This window comes from Periophthalmus magnuspinnatus, chromosome 17, assembly GCF_009829125.3.
Source record: "Periophthalmus magnuspinnatus isolate fPerMag1 chromosome 17, fPerMag1.2.pri, whole genome shotgun sequence".
NCBI lineage: Eukaryota > Metazoa > Chordata > Actinopteri > Gobiiformes > Gobiidae > Periophthalmus > Periophthalmus magnuspinnatus.
In genome coordinates this window covers 20257446-20264917 of record NC_047142.1, presented here as the reverse complement: position 1 = coordinate 20264917, position 7472 = coordinate 20257446, and the positions used below count along the sequence as shown (strand labels likewise).

At 39.1% G+C, this 7472-nt stretch overlaps 1 pseudogene; it reads left to right on the top strand.

Moving 5' to 3' along the window:
* Positions 1–228: 228 nt before the first annotated feature.
* Positions 229–2765, top strand: LOC129456983 (uncharacterized; annotated as a pseudogene).
* Positions 2766–7472: the final 4707 nt, after the last annotated feature.

Sequence of the window (7472 nt, the reverse complement as noted above, 5' to 3'; positions counted from 1 at the left end):
GTGAATGTAAATATAACTCATTTAACAAACTCTTTTGAGTTTTAAGCAATGCTAGAATGTTGTTACCTCTTCAAAAACATACCTGGACTTGTGTTTTGTTTCATTCACAAATGTTTGTGTAACACTTTATTATTAATCTGTCTACATCTCCAAGGTCAGAATGCTCTTTTCCACCTTATGATGTCATTTAGTAGTTAACAGCTATCTTTTACCTTTTGTTTAATAGAGATGGGTAATTCCCGGGCTGAAATCAATCAAATGTTTTTTGTGAATTGTGTAGATTTAAAAACACAGTGGAGCTCTTCCTGTATTACCACATGACATCCCAAGCTGGAGCAGACTTAGCCTAAATGTGGAGGATTTGTGTGTAAAACTTGTGTGAATGAAGGAAAACACAACTCTGGGTCTCTGTGTAATATCTCAGTCGTCCAGGTCTGATCCATCGTAAAAGCCAAAGTTAAATCTGTCAACTGGACAAAAAGTAGCTCAGAGGATTAAAAATTTCATATCCATAGGGCAGTTAAAATGACACAAGGAAAAAAAAAAGAATGGCATGAGGAAGTGTATGCAACTCCAAAAACAACCTAACCACACGGAGAGAGAGAGACAGGAGGAAAGAGGATGAACTCGGCCATCCTGTGAACAGGGAATACTTGTTGGAAAAACCTGTCCAACCGTGAGCTCACCCAGACAGAGAAAGAGGTTCTTTCCAAAGGACTTAACTCCTCTGTTACATCTAACTAGATCCCCACAGTGGACTATATTATAGCAGCGGAAACTGCCATTAGAAACAATAAGCTTACAGGGACGGAAGCTGGTGACCTCAGACTGAAAGAAGCAGGTGCACTGAGCAGCTCCAAACCTCCTCCCTCCAACATAATATCAGAGGAAAGGAAGGCTCACTGCTCTAGAAAAGGACCACAGCGACAACATTTTGCCAGCTTCACCGTGATCCTGAACTCCGCTGATTATGAGGCTGAGGTGAACAGCCTCCTCAGTGACACCCCCACCTATGATTTGCTGAAACGAGACCCTACTAGTGGGTACAAAAAGAAACTCATAAACTGCGTACAGAAACTGGAGAAAGAAGAAATCATTAATTGACAGCTGTATTACAGACTCTGTCTTGGTGACACCATTCTGTATCTGTGGCCTCTCTCAGACCCACTGTATCTAGCGCAGACTCTATCACATACAATGTGGCCAAACATCTGAAGACCGTCCTGGCTCCTCTGGTGGGCAACACGGAGCATGATATTGAGAACACAGCTGCATTTGTGAGCAAAGTCAAGCATCTCCAATTTGATTCAGATGAGACCATGGTTTCATTTGATGTGACCTCTCTTTTCACTGATATCCCCACATCAGTAGTGAAGGAGGCAGCAAAGAGGAGGCTACTGCAGGATACTAAGCTAAAGGAGAGAACTAAACTGTCACCGGACCAAATCTGCAAACTGCTGGAAATTTGTTTAAGTAACACATACTTCCAGTTTAGAGGAAACTTGTATTGGCAAATCCACAGATGTGCTACGGGCTCATGAATCTCTCCTATTACGGCATATATGAAACAATTTGAACGGGATGCATTGGCCTCATTTTCAGACATTCCACCCATTTATTGCTATTGATATGTGAATGGCAACTGGAATAAAATCAGAATTCAATATCTGGAATCCTTTACTGCACATATTTATGCTGTGGATCCAAACATCAAGCTCACATGGGAAGAGGCCAAAACTGGCCTCCTTAGATTGTGCAGTAACAATAGGAGAGAACCGGTGTCTCCAGGCAGAAGTCTTCAGGAAACCCACACACACTGACCAATACCTGCTGTTTGATTCCCAGTTAACTGTACAATACAACACAGAGCTCAAGTGGTGCCCACAAACACAGAGTGGAAAGTGAAGGATGAACAACACGTGGAGAAAGCCCACTCGACCTGTGGATATCCGAAATGGGCCTTCAATAGATCTAAGAGAGCTAAAAAACAGGACAACAGGGAATCTGAACCTAGAAGGAAAGGCATAACTATTCCTTACACAGCTGGTGTATCTGAAAAACTTCAGAGAATTTTCAAATAGTTTGAGCTTCTGGTCTATTTCAAAGCTACAAACACTTTAAGACAGAAACTGGTTCACTCTAAGGACAAAACCCCGAGCCATAAACAAAGTAATGTGGTCCATTCAGTGCAGTGAAGAGTGCAGTGAGTGTTACATTGGAGAAACTAAACAGCCGCTCCATAAGAGAATGACCAACACTGTTGAGAGAGTTGCTCTTGACCCTAATCCACCGTACAGCTCCATCTCAAAGCCACTCACCACTCCTTTGGAGATGGTGAGGTACAGATCTTAGCCAGAGAAAAGAAATTGTTTGAGAGGGGAGCTAAAGAAGCAATTTTTGTTAGGAAAGACAATCGAAGCAAACAAAGGAAACAAACAGAACACTAGAGCTAGCCATTAGGCACATTAAGGCTGAATATAGGCCCATTGAGGCTGAAACTGTCAACAACAGCTGTTTACTGTCTCAGCGTAGTTAGCTCCTCCCTTCAGATAGATATAAGGCAGTGTCCCCAGCAATCTGACCGGAACTGAAGAAGAAGAAGAAGAAGAAGACAATTTTTTGTCCAGTTGACAGATTTAACTTTGGCTTTTATATCTCAAGGTATATTTTTTGATGAGGAAACAGTATAACATAGATCCGAAAACAGTGTGGGTCTTTCAGTAGTTGGTGTCAATAATCCCCATTGTTGTTCTTCACAGGTCTAATGATACTACTAGGCAAGGCAAGGCAAGTTTATGTGTATAGCACAATTCGTACACAATGTAATTTAAAGTGTTTTACAGAATAAGAAAGACATTAAAATCACACAAATCAAAACATAAATAATCACAAATAATCATCATAAAATTACCATTAAAACAGAAGAGTGCAGTCATATGCACAGCTAAACTGAATTGTTTTGAGCCTGGATTTAAACATTGTTAAAGTAGATCCCTGTCTCACATCTTTATGAAGACTGTTACAGGTTTTGGCTGCATAAAACTGAAATGCTGATTTCCCATTTTAGTCCTGACATTTTAGTCCTGACAGGAGGCTGCTCGTGCCCAGCTACTACAGCATGATTTGATAAAAATTGACGTAAAAAGAGACTGTTCTTGTTATCTTATATCGAACCAGTTGATTCATTTAGCTGCTATGACACTGTTTATTCTCTGTAATAGAAATGTTCATGACCCCTGCTGCTGCTGCTGCTGCTGTGTTATAGTCCATTAAGTTAACACTATAAAGCTGTTGTAAGTATAGTTATATATGTATGGACTAGCACAACATGTCCATTTATGAACTTAAGACTAGTGTTTTAGAGAGTGATATTCTGTGTCATCGTATATATATTGACTTTTTTTTTTTTTAAAACAAAAACATTTTTTTAGCCTTTATGCACTTTTAACCATATACTGAGCAAGGCTGTTTACGTTGAGCCACCAAGCTTCTGATCAGTGGACGAACACTCTGAGCTACTATTGCCCCCATATTGTGCTTACATTTGTCCTGACCAAAAACCTAAGAGGGTTAATCATGTAAAAAAATATAAATGTATGAAAAAAATATTCTACCATTCCAACTTTAACCTGATTTAAAAAAAATGTATAGGCACAATAGAAATAGACTAGATGACGCAATCCAACAAAAAACTCTAGACTTGGTTTGGTTTGTTCTTTGTCGTCCTGATGTGGTGCAAGTGTACACATAAATATTTTAAATAATTTCAGAAGATTATCTGCTCAGGAGGAAACACTCAAAACCTGTAAGTCCAAATATGTTAACCAAAGTGTCAGGAGACTAGCGGGAGAAGAGTCAGTCATTGTAATTACTTTTTGGAATGAGAATCAGATAACTTTATTATTCCCTCAAGATCAATTAAGTTTGCACTCATTGTTCAAGGGAGAGGAGCATTCACAGTCACTCACAAAACAATACAGCAGCATCACATCTGTCAGTGTCAGCTCAGCAGGTAGAAGACAACATCCTCTGGGGAAAAGTAGACTGTAGCAACACAGACTAAATAAATAAAGGTGCTGACAGTAGAAAAGCACAACAATAAAAGTTGCTTGCTCAAATCTTACTTAAAGTTTCACTATGCAACTTTTCCAATAACAGTACGCCACCTGCTTGTACCATGGAGATATTACTGCTCCATAGCTCCAAACTTTTTATCTCCATGGAGACAAGCGGCAGTGCCATCAGACAGGCCAAATACTCACAGTAAGTGCGTTTTTCTTTTTGTGTGAGCAATAAAAACACCTTTTAAATTCATAAATGCAAGATATGTTAGCTTAATATTATACTGTGAAACATTTATTGGGAAAGCGATACCATCACAGAACAGGGAGGCGGTGGACCATCAACCAAAACAGTTAAACTCTGCACCTTTAAATGCTTCTGTTCTGCTTAATGGCAGTAGCAATAAAATAGTTTGAATGGCGTTTTGTTTTCATACTAGTGCCAAAGTTATAATTTGAAGAAAATTGCCCTAGTACAGATATATTGTATAAGCATTGTACAAGCTTGAGGTCAAATTATGTTCACTGTGTACTGTCTGCATCTCCATCTAAAACCCATTGCAAGAGAGTGGAAGTGCACGTTAGCATACTAGTTGTTGGCATTACCGTGACAACTCCGCTCTGAATGTTGTGAAAAGTGCTTATAAACATATAAATTGCGGTGAATAATTAGGATGCCTGGACTAGGTAAGATAAGTGAAGAGTAACTTTGAACCATAGCAAAATGTTTACAATGAACTAATTTTGTACTTGTTTAAAGCAGTAAAAATCTGGTACAGCACCTTTAATGGTATCTTCCAATACTTCAGGACCATGGACAGAGTCACTGCTCCTACTGTTACCTTATTTATTTATTTATTTATTTATTTATTTATTTGCTTTTACAAACGTCTCTCCCACATTGGAGCATCCCATCCAGTGTCCTCATAATGCTGTGGCCCTTGCCTGCATAAAACATTACCTCTGAAAAGGCATCTGGTTTAAAAACTCAAATGACTTTACACTGGCAGAAGATTGGATGTTGGAACTTCAGAGCGTTAACATCCAGAACGCTGCTGCTCGATCCTGACTAGAAACAGGAAGTACAAGCACATGCGTCCTGTGCTCAGGTCTCTGCACTGGCTCCTGTGGCTCAGAGAATAGACTTTAAAGCAGCTCTGCTTGTGAACAAGTCTCTTCATGGAGCAGCACATCTCCAACATGTTAGTGCCATATGAACCATCCGACACTCTGAGGTCATGGGCTAACCTCCTGCTGGTGCCCAGAGTCAGAACTAAACATGGGGAATGAGCGTTTCAGTTTTATGCAGCCAAAACCTGGAACAGTCTCCCTGAAGATGTGAGACAGGCCTCTACTTTGACAATGTTTAAATCCAGGCTCAAAACAGTTCTGTTTAGCTGTGCATATGACTGAAAGTTGTTTTTTTCCTGCACTCTTCACTTTTAATGTAAATCTTATGATGATTGTTTGTGATTATATATGTTTTGATTAGTTGCATTGTGATTTTAATGTCTTTCTTATTCTATAAATTACATTGTGTACAAACTGTGCTATACAAATAATGCCTTACCTTTAGATTGTCAACAGAATATAAGTAAGTGTATTCAAAATTCACCTAAGCGAAAGTAAGTTTTAGAATACACATTAAACTAAATATCTTGAATAAAATTATCTTATTTCACTTCTGTTGGAATTTCCTCTTTTTAGCACCACACTTACTCCTAAATTGTAAGTAAATAATCTAATGTCCGTTATATTTTGCCTAGCTGCAGATCAGTCTACATCAGTCTACATGCCCATACATTCACTTAAAATACTGCCAAGTCTCTGCTTACTTTTAGCCTTGACACCAGAAGCGCTGCAGATTCCTACTTATGTACATGTTGCAAATAATCAAAGTGGTGTCGACGGTAATTAAAAGAACTGCGTGAGAGGAAATGAGTATCATAGCAACTAGTGACATCCCTAAGCACTCCTCCGATAAACTCATTCACTCAGATATACCCAATAAATTAACATAAAGGTGATTCTCTCTAGCCTCCTGCTGGGAAAAACATGCTTCTAATGAGGCCAATACACTTCAAACAGTTACTGACAACAACATATTTTACAGCTTTTAAGCACTGGATGATGTTATGAATCACAAAATTGCTGGATACATAAGCGGCCTAATTTAGTCTGTTGGTGTTTATTTGTTTAATTAGTTGCATTCATGTTCTGGATATTAATTATATCATAATTTTAGATGGAGGGCAGGGACCCGTGTAACTCTTTAGGAGATTTACTTTTGGGAAAACTATCCAAAATTTGTTACATATAGTGATTTTCCACCTTCAAGGCATTCAAAGTGCTTTATATGAAGGAATCACTCACCCATTCACACACACATTCATACACCAGTGTACGCAGACACTGGTGTGGGTTAAATGTCTTGCCCAAGGACACAACAACAGCATTCATTAATGGGAGCTGGAGTTGCTGTGGGTCAGTGCATGTGCTGTGGGTCAGTGTGGTGTTTACGTTGAGAGCGGGATATAGTGCTCTAGCTGCAAGTTCTTTCAGTTGACAACAATGAAATCCTTGGGAACAACTCCACCACGTTATATTTTGTTCCAGTTTCTATTTCATGTAAATAAGCCCAGTGATTACAGAGATGTTAACCATAAACCAGGTCCATAGCAAAAGACGAAGCTTAAATCTGTCAACTGGATAAATCGTTGTAGGTGTGAAGACGTTTCACTGCTCATCCAAGCCACTTCAGTTCTGGTCAGATTGCTGATGAACACTGCCTTATATCTATCTGAAGGGAGGGGCTAACTACACTACAGCATTTGTCTCCAGTTTCAGCCTTAATGACCCTATTCAACCTGTCATGGCTCTCCTATTGTTCTCCTATTGTAGTTTGCTTTGGGTCTGAGGATGGAATCATAGATCTCTGAGAGATTATGCCTCAGGCCCCCATTCTTCCTTGCTTTTCTTGATATGGATCAGACCTGGATGACTGAGGGATTACACACACATAAAAAAGGTCAACAAAATTGCTGACAGCTTGAACAGCAAATTCTACCAACAAATTTTAACCTGTCCTGAAGAGGTTATGCAGATGACATCACAACCTTCTCCCGTAAAAGCTCAAACACATATAAAATGTGAAAGAGCAGCTTAATAACAGATATAAAAGTCAACAATTTGCAAAATATTTAATTTGTACGTGACATCTAAAATATGAAAATCAAGTAAACAGTAGTAGAAAACCAGTTAACAGTTGACTAAACAACATAGACACTGCAGACTTTATCACTGGTCCAGACTTTGGGACCAAACACACTTGAACTAATTACATTTCTCTCCTCAAATAACAAGTTTCTGTGTCTGTTTGTTGAGGAAATAATTGCTGTGGGGCAAAAACAC